Below are 24,515 nucleotides of genomic sequence, written 5' to 3'. Positions count from 1 at the left end.
TGCAGGAAGCGGTAAGCTATGTATATGCCCCTCTCCCTGTACCCCCTGAGTCGGCTGCAGGGTCAGCTCGCTGTATAAGCCCCGTTGCCTAGCCCAGCCCGGGTTGTGCTGTGGATCCGGTGCAAAGGCGCGGGGAGATTACAAAGCAACGCAATGAAGCGCAGAGCTCTGTCTCTGCTTGTAGTAGCAGGGACATAGCGGCAGGTGCATCAGCCGAGAGCATGGACAGTGAGGGCGGCCCGGCGGCGGGCGAACAGTCAGGCCACGATACTGTGGTCCGCTCCTCAGTGGGAGGGGGGAGCGGCCCGTGTCGGGGGCCGCTTCGGTAGCCTCGGTGCCTCTGAATACTGTTGCAGCTGATCACTTAGTTGAGGAGCGGCGGCAGTGTGAGGGGGTTCCCGGGGCTGGGAGTTCCGGTCCTCCCAAAGTCCTATTTCGTGTTGGTGCCGCTGGTCAACAAGATCCTGATGCTAAGGATCAGCGGTGCCTCACAGCAGCTAAAGATGAACAGCGCCTGGTAGCAACCATGAAGCAGCGGAAAGTATCAACTGATGATGCGGAGGGTACACATAAAACCAGGGGTGAGGTCACCTCCAGTTCTGTGGAGGAGACTGAGCCCCATGTGCCTGATGATGCGGAGGCCAAAGTGTCACCCCCTGTTGTCACTGGTCCAGCAGGAGTGAATGTGGTGGGTATGGATGCGGAAAACTTTGTCTAGTGGTGTGGTTGCTGGTTTGGTGGAGGGTGAGGGGGTTATGGAGGTGGGTAATTGTGATACTGTTGGTGTGGATGTGGTCACTGGTCCGGTTGCCCCCCTGGTGGTGGCAGCACCTGTCAGGAGCTTTGCCGCTGTCACCTCTGGGGGAAATAGTCCGTCCTCAACGTCTCTGGGCTCTGGGGACGGCATGTTGCATCGACGTCTCCTGGAGGCTCTAAAGAAGGGGGAGAGATCACTAATGGTAGAGGGTCGAGAGGTTGATCTATCCTTCTGGATAGAGAGGCATGGCCTCGGGGCCTTCCGAGAGCGAAGAGTGGGGGATACAGTGTGGTCCCTCCCAACAGCCGGGCCGGGTAGTGTGCGTAGGAATGTGGTCCGTCTTCAGTGGAGGGGCAGTGATGCATGTCCTCCAAGGTCGAAGGTTGTGAAGCTCCTGCTGAGGATGGGCTTCAAGGCGATTGACATCTATGCCTTGATACATCCCTATTCCACACCTGAGTTTGATGTCAGCTTTGTTCGGCTGGAGGGGCTTGAACCCTTCTGGTCGAACTATGAGTTGGCAAAAAATGAGCCCGGCTGGAGAGACTTTGCCGTTCAGGCGGTGTCTCGCCAAAATCAAGTCAAGAAAGTGACCGTGATGACATGTAACGAGTCGCTTTCTTGTTATGACATCATGACGTGGCTTGGCCGGTATGGAGAGGTAGTGGAGATGCCAAAGAAAAACCGTGACGAGTTTGGTATCTAGTCAGGGGCCTGGACGTTTATGGTATAACTTAAGCGTTCAGGTGGTACGGTTGCCCACATACCATCATCTGCCTTCCTAGGTAGGGATCATATCCTGGTCTTCTACCAGGGGCAACCGAAGCTCTGTCACAAGTGCGGCGACCCCACACACTTCAGCGCAAACTGCACTGTGCAGAAATGTGCCATTGTGTGGGGATATCAGCTATCTTGCTTCATCTTGTGTGGAGATTATGTGCCACCTGTGTGGTGAATTAGGTCACCCATTCAGCCGTTGTCCTCGCTCCTTCGCTAATGCAGTCATGACCCCGGTGGGAGAAAGCCGCGAGGCTGATTTTGCTGGGGAAGGGACTAGCAGGGGTGAGGGAGCTGAGGGGCCAAGGAGGAAAAGCAATAAAAAGATGCCTGCCCAGCTGAGGCGTCTAGACAAGCGCAGACAGGATAGGGAGCTGGGCGAGCCTCAGGCTACTGCGGCGGCCCCTGTCCTGGACGCCAGTCTTGCTGCTGAGGCCCCGAGGGATGATGAGTTGGATGAGGAGGTCAGGAGGATCCACAGGGAGGAAACCGCCACTGCCTCTGAATCCTCCCATTATGGGCAGCACGGTGGCGCAGTGGTTAGCACAGCAGCCTTGCAGCGCTGGAGTCCTGGGTTCTAATCCCACCTTGGACAACATCTGCAAAGAGTTTGTATGTTCTCTCCGTGTTTGCGTGGGTTTCCTCCGGGCACTCCGGTTTCCTCCCACATTCCAAAGACATACTGATAGGGAATTTAGATTGTGAGCCCCATCGGGGACAGCGATGATAATGTGTACAAACTGTAAAGCGCTGCGTAATATGTTAGCGCTATATAAAAATAAAGATTATTATTTATGAAAGTATGGATGAGGATAATAGGCAGTGGCTACAGAAAAAGCGTAAGCTTGGCACCAAAAAGAAGAGAAAGAAGGGAAATAAAACATCTCCCGCTCTGACCAAGGTACCTAAGGAAGGAAAAACCGACTCCCCTCTGGTTGGTCTTTCTAACCGGTTCCAAGCCCTTGAAAACATCTCTTCCTCTGAGGAGGAAGCTGAGGGTGAGGTTCTGGCTTCGGCGGGGCTCACAGGGGGCGCCGAGTCTCCTCCTTCTGGGAACGTAAGATCCTTGGAGGGAGGGACTGGCCCAGAGTCCGGAGACGAGGACGAAAAAAATAAAAAACGCGTGGAAATGGATACCTCCATGTCATTAAAGAGGGGGAAGGATTCCTCCTCTGAGGCAGAGGATAAGGGGAGTGGGAAGAAGAAAGCCATCTAACTCAATCACCAATGATGGCGGTACCCACTCCGTTGACGCTGGCATCCATTAATGTCGCCAGCATAAAGTCAAATACAGCTAGATTTGCGGCCTTTGATTTTCTCAGACGGGTTGAAGCTGACATTTTCTTTTTGCAAGAGACCAGGCTGCCAAACATGGCAGATATGTTTTAAAGCTAAAAGGGAGTGGAGACTCGGGCCCTCCTATTGGTCTCTTGGGGCCGAGCATTATAGGGGAGTGGCGGTCCTTTTTACCGCACCGGTGGAATGCCGATGGGTTATTGAGTTAGAAATGGGGAGGTGCCTGATCTTAGATGTCTTGATGAAGGGACAAGAGCTCCTGCTCATCAACATCTATGGTCCCCAATTTAAGTGGGACCGGAAATGTCTCTTTATGAGGATCAAGCCCTACCTTTTTACAAGTTAGCAGGTTGTCTTTGGAGGGGACTTCAATGCTGTCACAAGGCCCCGAGATAGAGGAGGTTCCAGAGACAAGTTGACTTATGATAGCGTCGCCCTTAAAGGGACTCTGTCACCTGAATTTGGAGGGAACAATTTTCAGTCATATGGGCGGGGTTTTCGGGTGTTTGATTCACCCTTTCCTTACCCGCTGGCTGCATGCTGGCTGCAATATTGGATTGAAGTTCATTCTCTGTCCTCCATAGTACACGCCTGCGTAAGGCAAGATTGCCTTGTGCAGGCATGTACTACGGAGGACAGAGAATGAACTTCAATCCAATATTGCAGCCAGCGGGTAAGGAAAGGGTGAATCAAACACCCGAAAACCCCGCCCATATAACTGAAAATTGTTCCCTCCAAATTCAGGTGACAGAGTCCCTTTAATAGTATAGCTAGTAAGGCTCGCCTGGTGGATGTCCACATTCGGCACACCCCAGGCCACGAGGGGTTCACCTATCATAGAGGTAACTATAGGTCCAGAATAGATGGGTTTTATTTAAAGGAGGAAGCTGTCTCTTCAGCAGTGTCTGTTGTTGAGGTGGAGTTCTCCAACCACTGTTTAATTTTGTTTTCTCTGAATGTTGCAGAGACCCTCCGGATGGGGAGAGGCATTTGGAGGCTCAATTCGTCTCTCTTGGAAGAAGCGGAGATAAGACAGTCCTTTGAGGATTTTCTTCAGAGCCAGGTACCCTTACTGGATCTTTGTAGTAGTAAGTCAGAGTGGTGGGAGATGTTCAAGGAAAGAGTGGCGAGATTCTTCCGCCAGCTCTCGAGCCTCAGGAGTCTGAGCAGGTACCGCCTGTATCAGGGTCTGAGGAGGAAACTCGAGCATCTTGTCTCAACTGGAGGTAGCCGCGAGGAAATCTCCAGAGTGAAATCTTTGCTCATGAGGTGTCAGTACGATAGACACGCATCTTTGATTTTTGAGAGGGATTACGGGAAGTACCGCTCGCCCGACCCTTACAGAAACTGCAAGATGTCAGTAATTAGTAAAGTAGTTACAGGACTGGTCGACACTACGGGGTCCCTGAGACGATCAGATCCTTCTACTCGCACCTCTTGGGGAATAGGGATCTTGATTGGGATGAGATGTCGGCTTTCCTGGCTGAAGCCGTCCCCGAACCAGGGATAGACCCCTCTTTTGATGTTTTGACAGAAATGATCAGGGAAGAGGAAGTTCAGTTGGCGATTGAAGGGCTTGCCCCCCAAAAATCGCCTGGTCCAGATGGCTTAACATATGAATTCTATAAGACCTTTTAAGGATGTTTTGGTTCCCCTCTTGACTGAGGTATGCAATCAGTGTCTTTCCTCGGGCACTCTGCCGAAGTCAATGAGGAGGTCTGCTCTGATCATCTTGTCAAAGGGTAAGGACCCATCTTGCATTGACAATTGGCATCCCATAGCGCTTCTCAATGCAGACAGGAAGGTTCTGGCAAAGTTGCTGTTTAATCGGCTGGTGAAATTTGCACCCCGACTCCTTATGGAGGCCCAGCATTGCTCTGTTCCAGGCCGCAGCACATTTAGTGCCGTGCTCTGTGTCCGAGAGGCAGTGGAGCAGGGTAGGGCTGGTCACGGGAAGGGGTACATGCTGTCACTGGACCAGGCAAAAGCATTTGATCGGTTTAATCACGAGTACCTCTGGTCCGTCCTTCTGAGATATGGACTGCCGGGGGGGAAGGGGGGGGGGTTGGTGTTTGTTGATTGGCTTAAGACCTTGTACAGTGGGGCAGAGAGTTTCCCGCTTGTGAATGGTTGGATTGGCAGTTCTTTCGAGGTTGGGTCCGGTGTTCGCCTGGGTTGTCCTTTGAGCCCGCTGCTGTACGTGTTTGCAATTGACCCTCTTCTTAGGAGGGTGGAGCGTGGACCGTTGGCCAGGATCGGGATGGACCAGGCAACACCGGAAGCCACTCTGAGGGTGGTGGCGTATGCCGATGATGTCACTGTGTTTCTTTCCTCTCACGAGGAGGCAGGGTGGCTGATGTCAGAGGTAGATCGCTACTCTGAGTCATCCTGGTCCAAGATCAACCGAGATAAGTGTGAGAGTCTCTGGCTGGGATGAGGAGATCCTGGTTTTGATCTCCCGGACACCCTTCTAGGACCCAAAGTCTCTGCAAAAGTCCTTGGCATCAAATTTGGCCAGGGGGATTACCCCAAACAAAATTGGGACAGCAGGCTAGAGATCGCCACTCAGAAGGTGAACCAATGGAAGGGTTGGTCTTTGACTCTAAGGGAAAGGGTAAACCTGATCAAAACTTACCTGCTCCCTTTACTGATTTATCTGGGCAGTGTGTGCATCTTGCCGGAATCTCTCTGGACTCGGGTCTACAGTTTGTTCTTCCAACTGTTATGGGGGAATAGACTAAACCTAGTCAAGAGGGAGGTTACTTACCGTACGAGGAGACTAGGAGGGTTGGGTATGGTCAACCCTGTGGTATTCCTTGTGGATACCTTCATTAAGATCAATATTTCAAACCTCTAGAAAGAGAGGGCTCCTCCGTGGGTATTCTCCTGTAGGGGATGGTTTCAGTCTTTCTTCCAGGAATGGGAGACAGGAGGGCAAGTGAAGGATCTTTGCACACCGCATGGACATCTTCCGGCTCACGCTACCTTGGTTCTGAAGGTAATTCGTCAGTGGGGTCTGGGAATGTAGGAGATCAGGACTCTGCCAAGGAAACTCCTTGACAATAGGGTTCTGTTGACCCATTTCCCATTTCCAGAGGCCTCTGGCGCTCAGGGACTGCCCAAGTCGGGATCTTGGGGTGGGTTTGCATCTTTTGAATTCTATCCGGATCCCCTCGAAGTTTTGGGACTTGGCTTGGCGCTGCTTCCATGGGAAACTGTGTGTGAGGGACAATCTGAAGTGTAGGAGCTCTGAGGACAGGAATTGTCCTCGGGAGCATTGTGGTACCTTGCTGGAAAGCATGGACCACTTCCTGCTTCATTGTCCCTTCAACACAGAGGTGTACAACAGGGTGGGTGCCTTCATTGGCTGGTCTCGGCTGGGCGGTCTCTCCTATGCAGAATGGGCCTGTGGAGCATTCGGAGACCTTGGTGGTCGGTACCGCTGCACCTTATTTCTATAGAGAATATAGTACACCGCACACTCTGTATGTATATTGCGAATGGTGAAGAATTTATTAACAAAATGACTATGTGACATGAAAAGCAACCAGAGGTAATTATTATGACATTTCGGCCCTACCAGAGCCTTAATCATACAATCGCTTTAATGTGGACAGAGGAGAGGATAAATATCCTTGGAAATGAAGGCATACACTTAAGTGCCAGGTTGTGGTGCGTGTGAACACGCAAAGGCTGCCCTGTTGTGGGGTCTTGCTAATCAAGTCAGTAAGCGGCGCTCCCGCGCCCTGCTGCCGGATATCCAAGGATATTTATCCTCTCCTCTGTGCACATTATTTCTAGCGCAGTGGTTAGGTATCACACTTAGAACGCGCGGTGCTTAGTATCGACGCAACGAAAAATCCTCCCAGTGTTTAGGACCATACTCTGTGACCTGGTGAAGGTGCGCTCTCTGGAGTATGGGAGACTGGGCACACGGAGGGCCACTCTCCTCTGGAGGGGCTTTTCTTTTAGTGTGCCCTAGTGTGGTATCTCCTTTCCTGGTGGTGGGCTGCTGCTGACACTGTAGATTTTTGTTTTGTTTGATCATTATACAGTGATGTAGGGCTGCAGGCGCCGAACTTGGGCTTCGTGATTTGTGATTATTGTGGTGTGTGCTGCTGTATATATTGTATATGGGGATATACAGGGGTTGGACAAAATAATGGAAACACCTAACATTTTGGCATAATAATCTTCGAACATGTTATAAACATGCAAACCGTGACATATGGTAATGTTTTGTAGTTGATTGTTTGTGTTATGTGATATGTGTATGTAAATTAACTGTTTGCTTTGCTGAATTGTAAGTACATTGATGAAAACCTGATACCAATGGCAGACCTCTCAGGTTTTCAAAGAGGCCAAATTGTTGGTGCTCGTATGGCAGGCGCTAGTGTAACAGAAAGTGCCCGAATGCTTGGCGTGTCAAGAGGTACTATCTCCAAAGTAATGTCTGCGTTTGAAAGAGAAGGAAAAACGTCCGCAGCAAAGCACAGGTCCGGCCGAAAGTCAAAGTTGACTGAGAGAGACCATCAGACTCTAAAGCGAATTGTGAGAGCGGATCGCAAGACCACGGCTTCGAAAATCACTGCTGAGCTCAATGAACACCTACAGAAACCAGTTTCCACGAAAACTGTTCGTCGGGAGCCGCACAAATCTGGATTCCACGGAAGAGCTGCAATTAGAAAACTGCTGCTCTCAATGACAAATGTTTCCAAGCGTTTAGAGTGGTGTAGAAACCTCCAGAATTGGTCCCTCGAGCAGTGGAAACATGTGATATTCTCAGACGAATCATTGTTTACCCTATTTCTGACCTCCGGCCGAGTGCACGCTTGGAGACAGCTGAAAGAAGCATTCCATCCAGACTGCCTAATCCCAACCATAAAACATGGAGGAGGTTCTGTGATGATCTGGGGTGCTATTTCATGGAGATCCGCTGGGCCAATGATATCCCTTCATGGAAGAATTAACAGCCGAGATTATTTAGGCATTTTGGGCAACCAAGTGCACCCAATGGTTCAAGCACTGTTCCCGGAGGGGAACGCCATCTTTCAGGATGATAATGCACCAATTCATACAGCTAGAATCGTTAAAGCATGGCGCGAGGAACATTCTAATGAAGCTGAGCATCTCATCTGGCCCCCACAATCCGCAGACCTCAACATTATTGAGCATTTATGGTCGATTTTAGAGATTCAAGTTAGACGTTGATTTCCGTCGCCATCGTCGCTCAAAGAACTGGAGGGTGTTTTAACTGCAGAATGGGCTAAAATTCCTTTGGAAACAATTCACACCTTGTATGAATCCATACCTCGGAGAATTGAGGCTGTAATCGCCGCAAAAGGTGGACCTACACCAGATTAAACTAACTTTTGTTGATATTTCCAGGTGTTTCCATTATTTTGTCCAACCCCTGTAGATTTGGGTGTAGGTGTTAGGTTGAGTGGTGGGAAAAGGGGGGAGGTGGGATTATCTTGTGGGACTATGGGACACTGGGTTGTTTGGGGGAAAAATTGGCACTGCCTGATCTGGCCTATGGACGTTGGACATGAACTGAGGCATGAGATGCAGGACCAGCTCTCAGGTCAGTGCGGAGGATGGGAATGGTGCGCTTGAGTGTGGGGTGGTGGTTAGCTTAGTATTTAATATATTTGCATAGTTTGTGGTTAATATATATATATATATATATATATATATATATATATATATATATATATTACATAAATAAAAAATAATAATAATAAAAAAAAATGTATGTGTATATAGTCTTTGTTTGCTATTGTTTATTTGTTTTTGTGTGCTATTGTTTATATTGTTTGCTGTTATTTAGTTTGGTGACCGAACCAGAAGGTGTAAGTACTTAATGTTAGTTATTATTAGTTGTTATTCTGTATATGTGTGAGAGGAGAGGATGAGCGGCTGGACCAGTGTTCATTATACTGATTATTTTCTGGCTGATATTTCTGTTTTGTTTCTGTTATTATTGTTATGTTTTTCATTTTTATAATAAAAGATCTACAGGATGTAACTCCGGATCAGTAATGTAATGTATGTACACAGTGACTGCACCAGCAGAATAGTGAGTGCAGCTCTGGGGTATAATAAAGGGTGTAACTCAGGATCAGTAATGTAATGTATGTACACAGTGACTGCATCAGCAGAATAGTGAGTGCAGCTCTGGAGTATAATACAGGGTGTAACTCAGGATCAGTAATGTAATGTATGTACACAGTGATTGCAACAGCAGAATAGTGAGTGCAGCTCTGGAGTATAATACAGAATGTAACTCAGGATCAGTAATGTACAGTATGTACACAGTGACTGCACTAGCAGAATAGTGAGTGCAGCTCTGGAGTATAATACAGGATATATCTCAGGATCAGTAATGAATGTACACAGTGACTGCACCAGCAGAATAGTGAGTGGTGCAGCTCTGGAGTATAATACAGAATGTAACTCCGGATCAGTAATGTAATGTACGGTATGTACACAGTGACTGCACCAGCAGAATAGTGAGCGCAGCTTTGGGGTATGATACAGGAGGTAACTCAGGATCAGTAATGTAATATATGTACACAGTGACTGCCCCAGCAGAATAGTGAGTGCAGCTCTGGAGCATAATACAGGATGTATCTCAGGATCAGTAATGAATGTACACAGTGACTACACCAGCAGAATCGTGAGTGCAGCTCTGTGGTATAATACAGGATGTAACTCAGGATCAGTAATGTATGTACACAGTGACAGCACCAGCAGAATAGTGAGTGCAGCTCTGGGGTATAATAAAGGGTGTAACTCAGGATCAGTAGTGTAATGTAGGTGCACAGTGACTGCACCAGCAGAATAGTGAGTGCAGCTCTGGGGTGTCATACAGGAAGAGGCGGAGCCTGCTTGCCGTGTGCTCTGTGTGCTGCCTAGGGAGAGCTAGGGAGGTAAAGTTTTTCATCCAGGACTTTTTGTCTGCCCCCTTCCCAGGAAAGAAGGCTCATTTTGGGACTGGCCTCCGGGGCTGGGCCCCCGGCTCCCACCTCCCGGTCCAAGCCGGCGGGGGGTGGGAGGACTCCAACTACGGCTAGGGCCACAAGATCTGGCCAAGGATCAGCCAAGGGATCCAGCATGAAGACCCGTAGGACCCCTGAGGCCGCGGCGGCTCCTTCCCCCGGAGGTAGGCCTAGTACGAGCAGGGGTCCTGCAGCGGTGCCCCTTGGTTGGGGTACTAAGGCGGCTAGAGAATCCGCCGTGGGCTATGGTTCACGCATCCATGCGCACCTCTGCGAGTATGAGGACGCCTCAAGGAAGCTAAAATCCCTCTGGGGGGAGTTGAGGGTAGCTAAGGAGAGGTCTGACAGGGCCTCCGGCAATAAGAAGGCCGAGCTATCCGCCGCGGTCAAGAAGATAAAAAAATCCATACAAGACCTGGAAAGCCGGAGGTGTGAGATCCTGGATGGCAGCGGGCCCTAACGTGAAAAATTGGAAAATGACGACTGGTTCAGAGCCATGACCGGTGGGGCTCCGGAGGGGTCACGGAGCTCCGGCCAGGTGGTGGAGGAGGATGATGAGGAAGAAGAATGCGAGGAGGAGGTCGCGCCCTACCCACCGCCTGGTAAGAGATCTCCAGGCGTCGCATAGCGGGATAGCCCCCGAGCTGGTGGCTCTCCGGTCAGATTCTGGCCCTTCAGGGGACAGCGGGAGCGAGGGGGAGGATGAGGATGGTGGTAGTAGCAGCAGTGAGGGGGGCTGCCTCGTCATGCAGCAGATCCGGCAGATCGAGTCCCCGGTCCGTTTTAACCAGCTGAGGTTCGGGGATGAGATCTGTGAGGACGAGGCAACCAGGAGGGGGATGAAGAGAAAGGCAAAGAAAAGTAAGAAGAAGAAGAAGAAAACATCTACTGTGGAGAAATATGTGTATGTCCCCCTCTCTGGGGCCCCCCGATCCCGCTGTGCGGCACCCGCTACCCACCCCGGCTCGGGCTCTGTTGTGGGTCCGCAGCGAGGGAGCGGGGAGATTACAGGCCATGACACGCAGGGCGCTGCCTCTGTTTGTGGTAACGGAGGGGTTAGTGATGTGTCTGATATGGAGCATGGTGTGGAAGGTGGCCCAGAGGTGGGCAAGAGAGTGGCAGCCGGGACCACATCTCCGGCGGTGAGCGCTGGAGTGTCCGGGTCCCCCACTTACGGATCCGATAAAGCTGGATCGCTTCTGGGGTCCCAGGCACCTAGTAAAGTAAAGGGGGCGGGGCCTGCGGCTCCAGCAGAACCGGCTCATAAAAAGAAAATGGTGGGGGCTCCACTGGCGGGGTCTGCGGTGAAGTCGGGGTCTCCTGCATTGGGGGCACCACCGCTGCTGGATGCTGAGGGGGAGTGGCCTAGCCTGGGGCCGGCTGCTGGAGCTGCTGTGGCCAGGCTGTTTGTGGCCCAGGGTGTGGTGGTGGGGGGTGCTGTGCCTCAGGGGACTGGTACCGGCTGGGGGGATTCCTGGGGGTGGATCCAGTTCTGGGTCGGCTCTGGGGGTCCCGCTGCGGCCGGTCTCAGGGGGCGTGGCCTCCTCGGCACCCGCTGCCCATGTAGGAGCAGCTTTGGATAGCTGTGCTGTGTGGCTGGAGGCTTGGGGCGTGGCTTCCCAAGCAAAAGAAAAAAAAAATGGTCTTAGCTGCGGTCAGCAATGGAGGAGGGACTGCAGCAGATAGCAGCAAGGGCGCCTGCCTGGCGGGGTCCCCTGAGTCTGGGGGCTTACCTGCGGTGGGGGCTCCGGTGACAAGGCAGGATGGAGCTGGAGGCGGGTCTGCACCTGGCTTCCTACCTGCCAGTGAGGGAGGAGGCTCTGCGCCTGCTGTGGTGGAAAGTCAGGCTGTGCTGCATAAGTCCTATGGCAGCATGACTCTTAAAGGGACAGCAGCGCTGTGTGTGCCAAACCCCCCAGCAGGGAAGATGCCACCAGTAGGTGGCGGTAGCAGAGGGCAAACACAACCTGGAAATACCCAAAAGGTGAGGCAAAATAATACTGACCCCAGTGTGCATGTGAGTGAGAGTGGGGTGACTGATGGAGTGGATGAGGAGGGTGCGGGTATGGAAGTGTCTATGGTTGAGGATGCGAGTGGCAGTGCGTCTAAGGTGGCAAGTGTGGGTACGGTGTCTGATGGTAGTGGGAGAAGGGGGGAGGGGGCCGGTCCATCTGCCCCCCCAGCCACAGGTTCTCGGAGTTATTCAGGGGTGGTGGCTGGAGCCTCAGGGTCTAGTCAGGGGGTTTCCTCGCCTCTGGACCTCAGGGATAGCGTCTTGCGGTGCCGTTTCCTGGAGGCCCTCAAAAAGGGAGAACGGACGATCGAAGTAGAGGGAAGAGTGGTGGACTTGGCCTTTTGGCTGGATAGAAACGGCCAGGCTGCCTTCCAAGATAAAAGGGAAGGGGAAACTGTTTGGTCCCTCCCGACAGCTAGGCAGGGGGTGGCCAGGCGGAATGTGGTCCGTCTTCGGTGGAGGGGCAGTGAAGCGTGCCCGCCAAGGGCGAGGGTTGTGGAGCTCCTTCTGAAGATGGACTTCAGGGCGACGGACATCTTTGCCCTGATTCATCCGTTTGGCACCTCCTTCTTCGATGTCAGTTTTGTTCGACCAGAGGGCTTGGAGCTTTTCTGGTCGAATTTTGAACTGGCAAAGGGGGAGCCCGGCTGGTGAGACTTTGCCGTGCAGGCGGTGTCTCGCCAAAATAGTGTAAAGAGGGTGCCCGTTCTGACAAGTAACGAGTCCCTCTCTGGGGTCGACATAATGACGTGGCTTTCCCGTTATGGGGAAGTCACCGAGGTCCCTAAAAAAAAAAAATAGGGACGAGTTTGGCATTTGGTCAGGGGGCTGGACCTTCAAGGTAAAGTTGAAGGTTTCAGGAGGTACGGTCACCCACATCCCCTCCTCAGCATTTCTGGGGAGGGACAGAATCCAGATCTTCTACTAGGGGCAACCGAAGGTCTGCCACAGGTGCGGTGATCCCCGCCACTTCAGCGCAGGCTGCAAGGTGCAGAAATGTGCCTTGTGTGGCGGGGTAGGCCATCTTGCCGCGGCCTGTGGTGACATTAGGTGTCACCTGTGTGGTGACCTAGGTCACCCGTATAGCCGCTGCCCCCGCTCCTTTTCCAGCACCATCTCTGGCCCGGCAGGGGGGAGCCAAGGGGGGGTCTCCGGTGGTGCAACTTCTGCTGGGGTGGCGGCGTGAGGGGAGCTGAGGGGTCAGTGAGGAAAGGTGAGGCTGGTACATCTGCCCACCAGTGGCAACAGGTGAGGAGCCGTAAGGGCAGGGGGCAGGATAAGCCTCAGGCTACTGGGGTGATGACTGCCCCCACCCTGGAGACGGCAGCCGAAGCCTCTGAGGCCCTGGGGGAGAAGGCGGTGAGCGAGGAGATCCGGAGGATGGAGAGGGAGGAGTTGGCTGCTTCTGATAACTCTTCCCAGTATGAAAGTCTGGATGAAGAGGTGGTGGAGCAGCCTAAAAAAACGGGTGACAATCGTACCGGTAAGAGCCGGAAGAAGAGGAAGAACAAGGCTAAAATATCTAAGCCCCCCCCCCTGGCCACTAGGGTGCCTACGGAAGGGCTCACCGACCCCCCTCTGATCCCCCTCTCCAATCGGTTCCAAGCCCTCGATGACTCTGCTGTGTCGGAGGTCGGGGGTGAGGGGCCGGACACAGCATCTGGGGTGCCTTCAGGGAGTGGTGAGGTCTGTCCTCCGGGGGATTCACACTCCTCTGGAGGGGGACTACCTCGGGGTCCAGGGGCGAGGAATCTATTTCTGGGAAGTCCAGTGCTGTAAAGGAGGATATGGACACCTCGGTATCTTTAAAGAGGAGGGGTGAGTCGGGCTCCTCCTCAGAAGGGGAGAGGAATTCAGGGGGTACGGTTAAAAATCAGGCCATCTAACTCAATCACCCATGATGGCGGAACCTACCCCGTTGACTCTGGCGTCGATTAATGTCGCCAGCATAAAGTCAGATACGGCTAGATTTACGGCCTTTGATTTTTTTCACCCGGGTTGAGGCTGATATTTTATTTTTGCAGGAGACCAGACTAACGGACCTGGGGTCCATCTACAAAGCAAAGAGGGAATGGAGGAGTGGGCCCTCATACTGGTCTCTTGCGGCCGAGCCGTATAGCGGGGTAGCGGTCCTTTTTAAGACCGCGGAGGTGTAATGCAGACGGGTGATTGAGGTAGAAATGGGGAGATGTTTGGTCCTTGACGTCTTCATGAGGGGACAGGAGCTTCGGCTCATCAATATCTATGGCCCGCAATCTAAGTGGGACCGTAAATGTCTCTTCCTGAGGATCAAGCCCTATCTTTTTACGAGCCGGCAGGTGGTCTTCGGTGGGGATTTTAATACTGTAACCAGACTCCGTGATAGGGGAGGCCCCGGAGACCGGCTGGCTTATGATAGCGTAGCCTTGAATAGCATAGTAAGCGAAGCTCGCCTGGTGGATGTCCACATCCGGCACACGCCAGGTCACGGGGGTTTCACCTTTTTTAGGGGAAGCAGTAGGTCTAGGATAGATAGGTTTTTTTTAAAGGAGGAAGCCGTCTCTTCTGCAGTGTCCGCTGTTGAGGTGGAGTTCTCCGATCACTGTTTCATTTTCTTTACTTTGAATGTTACAGAGACCCCCCGGATGGGGAGAGGCCTATGGAAGCTGAATTCGTCCCTTCTGGAAGAGGCGGAAGTAAGACAGTCCTTTGAGGAATTTCTTCAGAGCCAGGTACCTCTTTTGGGTCTTTGTAGCAGTAAGTCTGAGTGGTGGGAGATCTTCAAAAGAAGGGTCGCAAGGTTCTTCCGTCAGCTCTGGAGCCTCAGGGGCCTCAACAGGTACCGCCTGTATCGGGAGCTGGGGAGGAAACTCGAGCAGCTCGTCTCGACTGGAGGGGACCGAGAGGAAATCTCCAGGGTGAAGACCTTGCTCAAGGGGTGCCAGTATGATAGGCACACATCCTTGGTTTTTGAGTGGGATTTCAGGAGGTACCGCTCGCCCGACCCTTACAGAAACTGCAGGTTGTCAGTGAATTGTAAGATGGTGAGAGGACTGATTGACAGTACGGGGTCCCTGAACAGATCCAAATCAGGGATCCTGGAGGTGGTCAGATCCTTCTACTTGCACCTCTTGGGGAGGAGGGATCCTGATCGGGATGAGATGTCGGCTTTCCTGACTGAAACCATCCCTGAGCCAGGGGATGACCCCTCTCTTCATGTTTTGGCAGAAGCAATCAGGGAAGAGGAAGTGAGACGGGCGATTGATGGGCTCCAGCCCAAAAAGTCACCCGGTCCGGATGGCTTAACATCCGAGTTCTACAAGACTTTTAGGGAATCTTTGGTCCCCCCTCTTGACTGAGGTGTTTAATGAGTGCCTCTCCTCGGACATTCTGCCCAGTTCAATGAGGAAGTCAGCCCTGATTATCCTGTCAAAGGGTAAAGACTCGTCCCGTATTGAGAATTGGTGTCCCATAGCGCTTCTCAATACGGACCGAAAGGTTCTGGCAAAGGTGCTTTTTAATCGGTTGGTGCAGTTTGCGCCCCGGCTCCTTTCGGGGGCCCAGCATTGCTCTGTTCCAGGCCGCAGTACATTTAGTGCTGTGCTCGGTGTCCGGGAGGCAGTGGAGCAGGGCAGGGCAGGTCACTGGAAGGGGTACTTGCTGTCCTTAGACCAGGCGAAGGCCTTTGACCGGGTTAACCTTGAGTACCTCTGGTCCGTCCTTCTGAGGTATGGTCTGCCTGGGAGGTTTGTTGATTGGTTGAGAGTTTTATACAATGGGGCAGAGACTTTTCCGCTCGTGAATGGTTGGGTCGGACACCCTTTTGAGGTGAGGTCTGGTGTCCGCCAGGGCTGTCCTCTGAGCCCACTGTTATACGTGTTTGCGATCGACCCCCTTTTAAGGAGGGTGGAGCGTGGACCATTGGTGGGAGTCGGGATGGACTGGGCAGAGCTAGAGGCCGCCTTGAGGGTAGTGGCGTACGCTGACGATGTTTCCCTTTTTGTATCCTCGAGAGAGGAGGCAGATTGGGTGATGTCTGAGGTTGAACGCTACTCGGTGGCATCCGGGTCCATGATCAACCGGGACAAGTGTGAGAGTCTCTGGCTGGGAGGGGGAGATCCAAGTTTTGATCTCCCGGACACCCTTCCAGGGCCTCAGGCCACAGCAAAAATATTAGGCATCAGTTTCGGCCCGGGGGACTATCCCCAGCAAAACTGGGAGAGCAGACTTAAGATTGCCGCCCAGAAGGTGGATCAGTGGAAGGGTTGGTCTTTGACCCTAAGGGAAAGGGTGAGCCTTGCCAAGGGCTATTTGCTTCCTTTGCTAATATATTTGAGCAGCGTCTGCATCTTGCCAGAGCCTCTTTGGACACGGGTCTACAGCCTGTTTTTCCAATTATTATGGGGAAATAGGCTGAACCTAATCAAGAGGGAGGTCCCGTACCGCACGAGGAGACTAGGAGGGTTGGGTATGGTCAACCCAGTGGTGTTTCTAGTAAACACCTTTCTTAAGGCAAACATCGCCAACCTCTGGTTAGAGAGGGCTCCTCTGTGGGTATTCTCCTGTAGGGGGTGGTTTCGGCCTTTCTTCCAGGAATGGGAGACAGGAGGGCAGGTAAAGGACCTTCGTACACCTCATGGGCATCTTCCGGCTTATGCTACCCCGGTTCTGAAGGTGATCCGTCGGTGGGGTCTGGGAGTGTGGGAGATCAGGACCATGTCGAGAAGGTTTCTTGACAATAGGGTCCTGTTGACCCACTTTCAGAAGCCCCTGGCGCTCAGGGATTGCCCAAGCCGGGATCTGGAAGTGGGGCTCGGGTTATTAAACTCTAAGCGGATCCCCTTGAAGTTTTGGGACTTGGCTTAGCGCTGCTTCCATGGGAAGCTGTATGTGAGGGACAACCTGAAGTGCAGATGCTCTGATGACCGGGATTGTCCCCGCGAGGAGTGTGGCAGTATGCTTGAAAGCATGGAGCATTTCCTGCTTCGGTGTCCCTTTAATACAGAGGTCTACAGCAGGGTGGGTGCTTCCATTGGCTGGCCCAGGCTGGCAGGCCTTTCCTATGCGGAGTGGGCCTATGGGGCATTCAGGTCCCTTGGTGGCCGAGATCGGGGCACTGTTTTCTTAGTTAGTTTAGTAACTAGGTTCCACACGTGGAATGCACGGTGTCTAGTGTCTACTCAGTGGAAAGTCCTCCCCAGGGAAGAGGTGATTAGGAACATCCTGGGTGACCTGGCAAAAGTGCGCTTGCTGGAGTTTGAGAGGCTGGGTGCAGGGAGGGCCTCTCTTCTTTGGAGGGGTTTCTCCTTTAATGTGCCCTAGGGAGAGTTGAGTTCTGTGTGCCTGTGATAGGGTTGAGTTAGTCTTTTTTTATCTTTTCATCTTTATTTTGTAGGGTCAGATAGATGTGTAGGGACAGGGAAGGACAGATAGGGACAGTCTTTAGGGACAGGTAGTTAGTATTAGGTTGGTAGTGAGGGACAGGTAGGGGCAGGTAGGGAGAGATTGGTAGGGCTATAGGGACAGGATTTTCTCTTTTGTGTTGTTAGGGAGGGTCAGGGTGATGTGCGGTAGATTAGGGTGAGAGCCTCTATGGTCTCCAGTTCCTGGTGGTGGGCTGTAACCCTCACTTATAGATTTTTGTTTTGTAATTGGTAACCCGGGTGTAGGGCTTGCAAGCATTGAACTTGGGCCTGTTCTTTGGTCATGGTTAAGGTGTGTACTGGTTATTATTATGTTATTATTGATTATATGTTATTAAAAGGTTGTGTGTATATATATATATGTTACATGTGTACTATGATGCGTGTAGGGGGAATTTAGTTTAGGTGGGGTGGGGGGTTTCTTGGGGGGTGGGGGGATAGGTTTTCGAGAATGGACGTCCGGCGGGATGCCAAGAAGAGGGGAAAAAAAAGGCCATAAACTTTTATGGACCTTGCTGTATAGTAAAGGCCACAAACTGTCGTGGGACCTGGTGTGATAGGCCACAAACTCTCGTGGGTCCTGGTGTGATAGGCCACAAACTTTCGTGGGACCTTTGGGGGAACGGTGGTGGTTTAGTTTAGGAGGGAAAAAAATAAATAAATAAATAAAATATAAATATATATATATATATATAAATATAAATATATGATTAGGTTTCGGCCAGGTGGCCTATTTACTTTGTTTAGGTGTTTAGGACAGATGGCCGACTTTTGTTTATTTTTCTAGGGATGAATGCATGGGTATGTGTGTATGAGGGGAAAAAGGTACAAGGGAAGTGAAAAAAGGATATAGGTTGAGGTCTCTTCCCTTGCTGGGGGTATTAATGAAATGGAGGAACTTTTTTTTTTTTTATAAACCTGCTGGACATTGGACTTTTGGGTATTGTGAATAATTTGTTTTGTTATTGAGTTTGTCTGTAAGCTTTGCCTGTAAGTTTTGTTTTGTACTTTTATAATAAAAAAGAGATACAGGATGTATCTCAGGTTCAGTAATGTATGTACACAGTGACTGCACCAGCAGAATAGTGAATGCAGCTCTGGGGTATAGTACAGGATGTATCTCAGGATCAGTAATGTATGTACACAGTGACTGCACCAGCAGAATAGTGAGTGCAGCTCTGGAGTATAATACAGAATGTAACTCAGGATCATTAATGTAATGTATGTACACAGTGACTGCATCAGCAGAATAGTGAGTGCAGCTCTGGAGTATAATACAGAATGTAACTCAGGATCATTAATGTAATGTATGTACACAGTGACTGCATCAGCAGAATAGTGAGTGCAGCTCTGGGGTATAATACCGGATGTAACTCAGGATCAGTAATGTATGCACACAGTAACTGCACCAGCAGAATAGTGAGTGCAGCTCTGGGGTATAATACAGGGTGTAACTCGGGATCAGTAATGTAATGTATGTACACAGTGAGTGCACCAGCAGAATAGTGAGTGCAGCTCTGGAGGATAATACAGCATGTAACTCAGGATCAGTAGATTTTCTTTTCATGACAGAAATCTTTGGGTAAGGAGGAAACCTTTCACCTTTTCACCCCCAATTCTCTTGGTTTCTCAGAGCAGGGAACGAGCTCTCTTCATTCTGTGTACTGCGCTGCAGCATATGTTGGTGCCATGTGGATGTTTTGTTTCTGTAGATATCACATACAGTCCTGTGTTTTTCAGCGTCTTTGCTGTGTTTTCCCCCCATTGCCGCCTTCATTTTTTTTTTTTCATATTTGGTCTGAGGTTTTCTCTTTGGCTTAGTCTGGGTGAGCGCGGCCCATGGGTGGGGGGTTATGGCGGGTTACGGGCCGTGTCGTTGCCTCCGTGCAGGACCCCCGGAGTCCCTCTTTCATTATCTGGTACATTGCTGGCAAAGGAAAACATTTGAAATGTGAAATTACTGAACATGAACATCTGGAGGCAACAATGTAATTGTGGTTCTAATTAGCTGCACAAGATGTAATGGTGTTATAGGGGGGTATTGTAGTGTTATTGGGGGGGGTATTGTGCTATTTTTTGGGTGGATACTGTAGTGTTATTGGGGGATATTGTAGTTATTGGGGGGTGTCACGAGATTGTATTTAAAGGGAACCTGACACCCCCCCCCCCCCCCCAGTCGTTTCAAACTAAAAGAGCCACCTTGTGCAGCAGTAATGCACATTCTGACAAGGTGGCTCTTTTAGTTCTGGGTGCTGTAACTTGAGAAACAATCAGTTTTATAATTTGTCTGAAATACCTGCTCCTCAGTCAAGTGGGCCGGCATTTCCCCCCTGCTTCAGACAGCACACAGCTGTCACTCACATCTTCTTGGCCCTGGTCCGCCTCCTCCTCACCGCTGTTTTCAAAAGTAGCCGACGCCTGCGCTCTTATTCCCTGCGCGGCCGCCCTGCTTGTGATTCCCAGCCCCGCAGTGACATGATTTATTCACATTGCGGGGCTGGGATTCACAGGCAGGGCGGCCGCGCAGGCGCAGTCAGCTGAACTGCATATGAGGAAAGACGGCCAGCGTTCACTGCGCCTGCACCAGGCAGGGGATAAGAGCGCAGGCGCCGGCTACTTTTGAAAACGGTGAGGAGGAGGTGGCGCCAAGAAGATGTGAGTGACAGCTGTGTGTTGTCTGAAGCAGGGGGGAAACTCCGGCCCACTTGACTGAGGAGCAGATATTTCAGACAAATTATAAAACTGATTATTTCGGCAGTTACAGCACCCAGAACTAAAAGAGCCACCTTGTCAGAATGCAGCATTACTGCTGCACAAGGTGGCTCTTTTAGTTTGAAACGACTGGTGGCGGGGTGACAGGTTCCCTTTAATATAATATGATTTTGTATCTTTGCCTGTCAGACCCATGCTGCGGGCTAAAAAACCCCCTTCTCTCTGTGTTGTTTGAGATGTGGATGTGTAGAAAAGGTTTTATTGCTCTAGTCATAAATTCCAGGCTTTGGGCAACTTCCTCATCTCTCCTCCCATCTAGAAGCAGCTAGAACTGGTAAAGAAGTTTCCCAAAATCCATGAAGTCCTTTGTTCCAATATGATAAGATATTGGGCCAACGGTTTAAGCTAGGAAAATAATACGTCCAGTTTGTGAATCTCCATCGACTTATCTATCGGCCACGGTAAACGCGGGCTTCTAGTTCAAACAGGGACAGAGTACAGATTTCTCTGGAATGGAGTGTCTCTACTAGCCCGAATTTAGTATCTATAGAGAGCAAATCTTAATACAAGAAGAATGAGAGGTGTGTTATGACTCTGCCAGAATCTCCAGCCAAGATATGGCAATCATAAGAATGGTTGGAGAAAACTGTACAGCTGAGGAAAGAGGAGGGCGATCTTAACCCCTATAGTGATGTCACGAGGCTGGAGCTTAAAAGTCTTTAAACTTTACCCAGCCTCCAGAGTCTTAGAGAGTCTTACTTGAGGAGCTGTTCCTATCCAGACCTCCTGATGCACTGGGACATTTGGGGTCCCGCCCACCAGCATGATTTTGCCTGAAATGGGACTGAGAACATGTGAGTTTTACTTTTCTCATTTAATATATATATATATATATATATATATATATATATATATATATATATATATATATATATATATATATATATATATATATACAGGTCCTTCTCAAAAAATTAGCATATAGTGTTAAATTTCATTATTTACCATAATGTAATGATTACAATTAAACTTTCATATACTATAGATTCATTATCCACCAACTGAAATTTGTCAGGTCTTTTATTGTTTTAATACTGATGATTTTGGCATACAACTCCTGATAACCCAAAAAACCTGTCTCAATAAATTAGCATATCAAGAAAAGGTTCTCTAAATGACCTATTACCCTAATCTTCTGAATCAACTAATTAACTCTAAACACATGCAAAAGATACCTGAGGCTTTTAAAAACTCCCTGCCTGGTTCATTACTCAAAACCCCCATCATGGGTAAGACTAGCGACCTGACAGATGTCAAGAAGGCCATCATTGACACCCTCAAGCAAGAGGGTAAGACCCAGAAAGAAATTTCTCAACAAATAGGCTGTTCCCAGAGTGCTGTATCAAGGCACCTCAATGGTAAGTCTGTTGGAAGGAAACAATGTGGCAGAAAACGCTGTACAACGAGAAGAGGTGACCGGAACCTGAGGAAGCAGTGGACTGAGTCTGGTGTGGAAACATCCAGAGCCACCGTGCACAGGCGTGTGCAGGAAATGGGCTACAGGTGCCGCATTCCCCAGGTAAAGCCACTTTTGAACCATAAACAGCGGCAGAAGTGCCTGACCTGGGCTACAGAGAAGCAGCACTGGACTGTTGCTAAGTGGTCCCAAGTACTTTTTTCTGATGAAAGCAAATTTTGCATGTCATTCGGAAATCAAGGTGCCAGAGTCTGGAGGAAGACTGGGGAGAAGGAAATGCCAAAATGCCTGAAGTCCAGTGTCAAGTACCCACAGTCAGTGATGGTGTGGGGTGCCATGTCAGCTGCTGGTGTTGGTCCACTGTGTTTCATCAAGGGCAGGGTCAATTCAGCTAGCTATCAGGAGATTTTGGAGCACTTCATGCTTCCATCGGCTGAAATGCTTTATGGAGATGAAGATTTCATTTTTCAGCACGACCTGGCACCTGCTCACAGTGCCAAAACCACTGGTAAATGGTTTACTGACCATGGTATTACTGTGCTCAATTGGCCTGCCAACTCTCCTGACCTGAACCCCATAGAGAATCTGTGGGATATTGTGAAGAGAAAGTTTAGAGACGCAAGACCCAACACTCTGGATGAGCTTAAGGCCGCTATTGAAGCATCCTGGGCCTCCATAACATCTCAGCAGTGTCACAGGCTGATTGCCTCCATGCCACGCCGCATTGAAGCAGTCATTTCTGCCAAAGGATTCCCGACCAAGTATTGAGTGCATAACTGAACATTATTATTTGATGGTTTTTTTGTTTGGTATTAAAAAACACTTTTATTTGATTGGTCGGGTGAAATATGCTAATTTATTGAGACAGTTTTTTTTTGGGTTATCAGGAGTTGTATGCCAAAATCATCAGTATTAAAACAATAAAAGACCTGACAAATTTCAGTTGGTGGATAATGAATCTATAGTATATGAAAGTTTAATTGTAATCATTACATTATGGTAAATAATGAAATTTAACACTATATGCTAATTTTTTGAGAAGGACCTGTATAGTCTAAGGGGCACATCCGTCTGTCTGTCCCAGAAATCCTGCGTCGCTGATTGGTCAGGGCCCAGTCGGCCGCGACCAATCAGCGATGTGGGATTTCCAGCAAGGGGTGTGGTCTCCACCATCTGCCGGTATACAGAAGAGAGGAGCGGGACAGTGTACCGACCAGGAGGGAACGTGGAGGCGTCTGGACAGTGCGTGTACCGTCCCGGGGGAGCGAGGGAGGCGGGGAGGAAGCCGGGGACCGGGAGAGGGCAAAGAGTGGAGGGCAGAGGGCACTGCGAGGACGCCGGCCTGTGACTACCTATTGTGTGCGGGCACCAGGAGTCCTGCATGTGCGGGGTGCCGGGGAGAAGGAGCAGGGTCGGCTCCCGAGTGAGAAGCAGTGGTGCCGGGGAGAAGGAGCAGGGTCCCCCGGGAGAGGGAGCAGGGTCCCCCGGGAGAGGGAGCAGAGGCGCCCGAGTGAGAAGCAGTGGCTCCGGGGAGAAGGAGCAGGGTCCCCCGGGAGAGGGAGCAGAGGCGCCCGAGTGAGAAACAGGGGCGCCGGGAAGAGGGAGCAGAGCTGCGGCTACGCCAAGCATGTGCAAACCTCCAACATCCTGCGCCCAGAATCCCTGACATCCTGCGCCCCCGACAGGCGCAGTCCTCCCGCGCATTGACACGGGATTTGAGACATGCTTCGCTGATTGGTTGCTCCCGGCCGGCCGCGACCAATCAGTGATATTTGTGCGGGATTTAAACACCACTCACAGCGCAACATACATACATACATACATACATACATATTACATAGAGTACCCGATGCGTTAGAATCGGGCCACCATCTAGTATTTTATAATTACCTTGCACATTTTCAATTGTCTCATTTTGGCAACATCTTTTATACCTTTTTATAAACACTGCCTTAATCTTTAATGGAGTAAAATATTTAAAGTACTAGATTCGTTCTTCATACTCTAAAACGTATCCTAAGTCTTCTGAAGGGAATTACGCTACTGTTTTGGGTTAGCTTCGGACCCGTTTAATCGAAGCTGGTGGCAGCATACCGTGTGCTGGGCCTTTGGGAGTCGTTGTAGCGACTGCGGCGTTGATAATTATTGTTCCTGCCTGAGTGGGAGTAGTTATATCGCCTCGCTGCAGCGTGCCCAATAGCCAGTACATAGCGGGCAGCTTTTCTGGCGACTAATTACCCTAGGTGCAGTACCTAATCTGACCTGAGGGTGAAGGGGGCGCCAGAGGGCTGCAAGTTCAAGCAGAGCTGTAAAGCGGAATATACATAAATCCCTGCAGCTCGTGGTATATTGAAGCAGTGGGATACCTAAAATAAGCCCCTGCTGTAAACTAAGAGGTCAATAGCCTTGTGTGTGTTTTGTCATCATATTGTAGCAGTGGAGGGATAACTAAGATAAGCCCCCTGCAGATGTGATAGCTGTCTGTTGGCCTAAAGTCACCCCGATCCGTGACGTAGGGGTGACGGTCATGGTGTGAATCGTGACAAATTGGTGGCATTGGATTCATGACGGGGATATTGTGCTATTATTGGGGAGATACTGTAGTGTTATTGGGGGATATTGTAGTGTTATTGGGGGATATTGTGCTATTATTGAGGGGGTTATTGTGTTATTGGAGGGGATATTGTAGTGTTATTGGGGGGTTATTGTATTGTTCTTGGGGGGTTATTGTGGTATGGGGGATACTATAGTGTTACTGGGGGATACTGTAGTGTTACTGGGGGGGATACTGTAGTGTTGGGATACTGTAGTGTTATTGGGGGGATACTGTAGTGTTGGGGGGATGCTGTAGTTGGGGGGATACTGTAGTGTTATTGGGGGGCTACTTTAGTGTTATTGTGGGGGATACTGTAGTGTTATTGGGGGTTATTGTGCTATTATTGAGGGGGTTATTGGAATGTTATTGGGGGGATATTGTGGTTATTGGGGGGGATATTGTATTGTTCTTGGGGGGTTATTGTGCTATTATGGGGGGATACTGTAGTGTTGGGGGGGATACTGTAGTGTTGTGGGGGATACT

General features: G+C 50.4%; 1 protein-coding gene across 5 annotated transcripts in view; it reads left to right on the top strand.

Annotated features, from left to right (window-relative positions):
* UBASH3B (ubiquitin associated and SH3 domain containing B) overlaps positions 1-24,515 on the top strand; it is a 164,555-nt gene that overhangs the window by 70,429 nt on the left and 69,611 nt on the right. Inside the window, exon 1 of one of the 5 annotated variants that reach the window (XM_077249497.1) lies at positions 14,492-14,556. The exons of the other annotated variants lie outside the window; for them this stretch is intronic. The gene's annotated coding sequence lies outside the window, so the exon portion shown is untranslated. Of the gene's footprint in view, positions 1-14,491; positions 14,557-24,515 lie in introns of those variants that run through there. 5 annotated transcript variants of the gene reach the window in all.

Source organism: Ranitomeya variabilis, chromosome 4, assembly GCF_051348905.1.
Source record: "Ranitomeya variabilis isolate aRanVar5 chromosome 4, aRanVar5.hap1, whole genome shotgun sequence".
NCBI classification, from domain to species: Eukaryota; Metazoa; Chordata; class Amphibia; order Anura; family Dendrobatidae; genus Ranitomeya; species Ranitomeya variabilis.
Note: the sequence above shows the minus strand (reverse complement) of the source record. Positions and strands in the feature narration are given on the sequence as shown.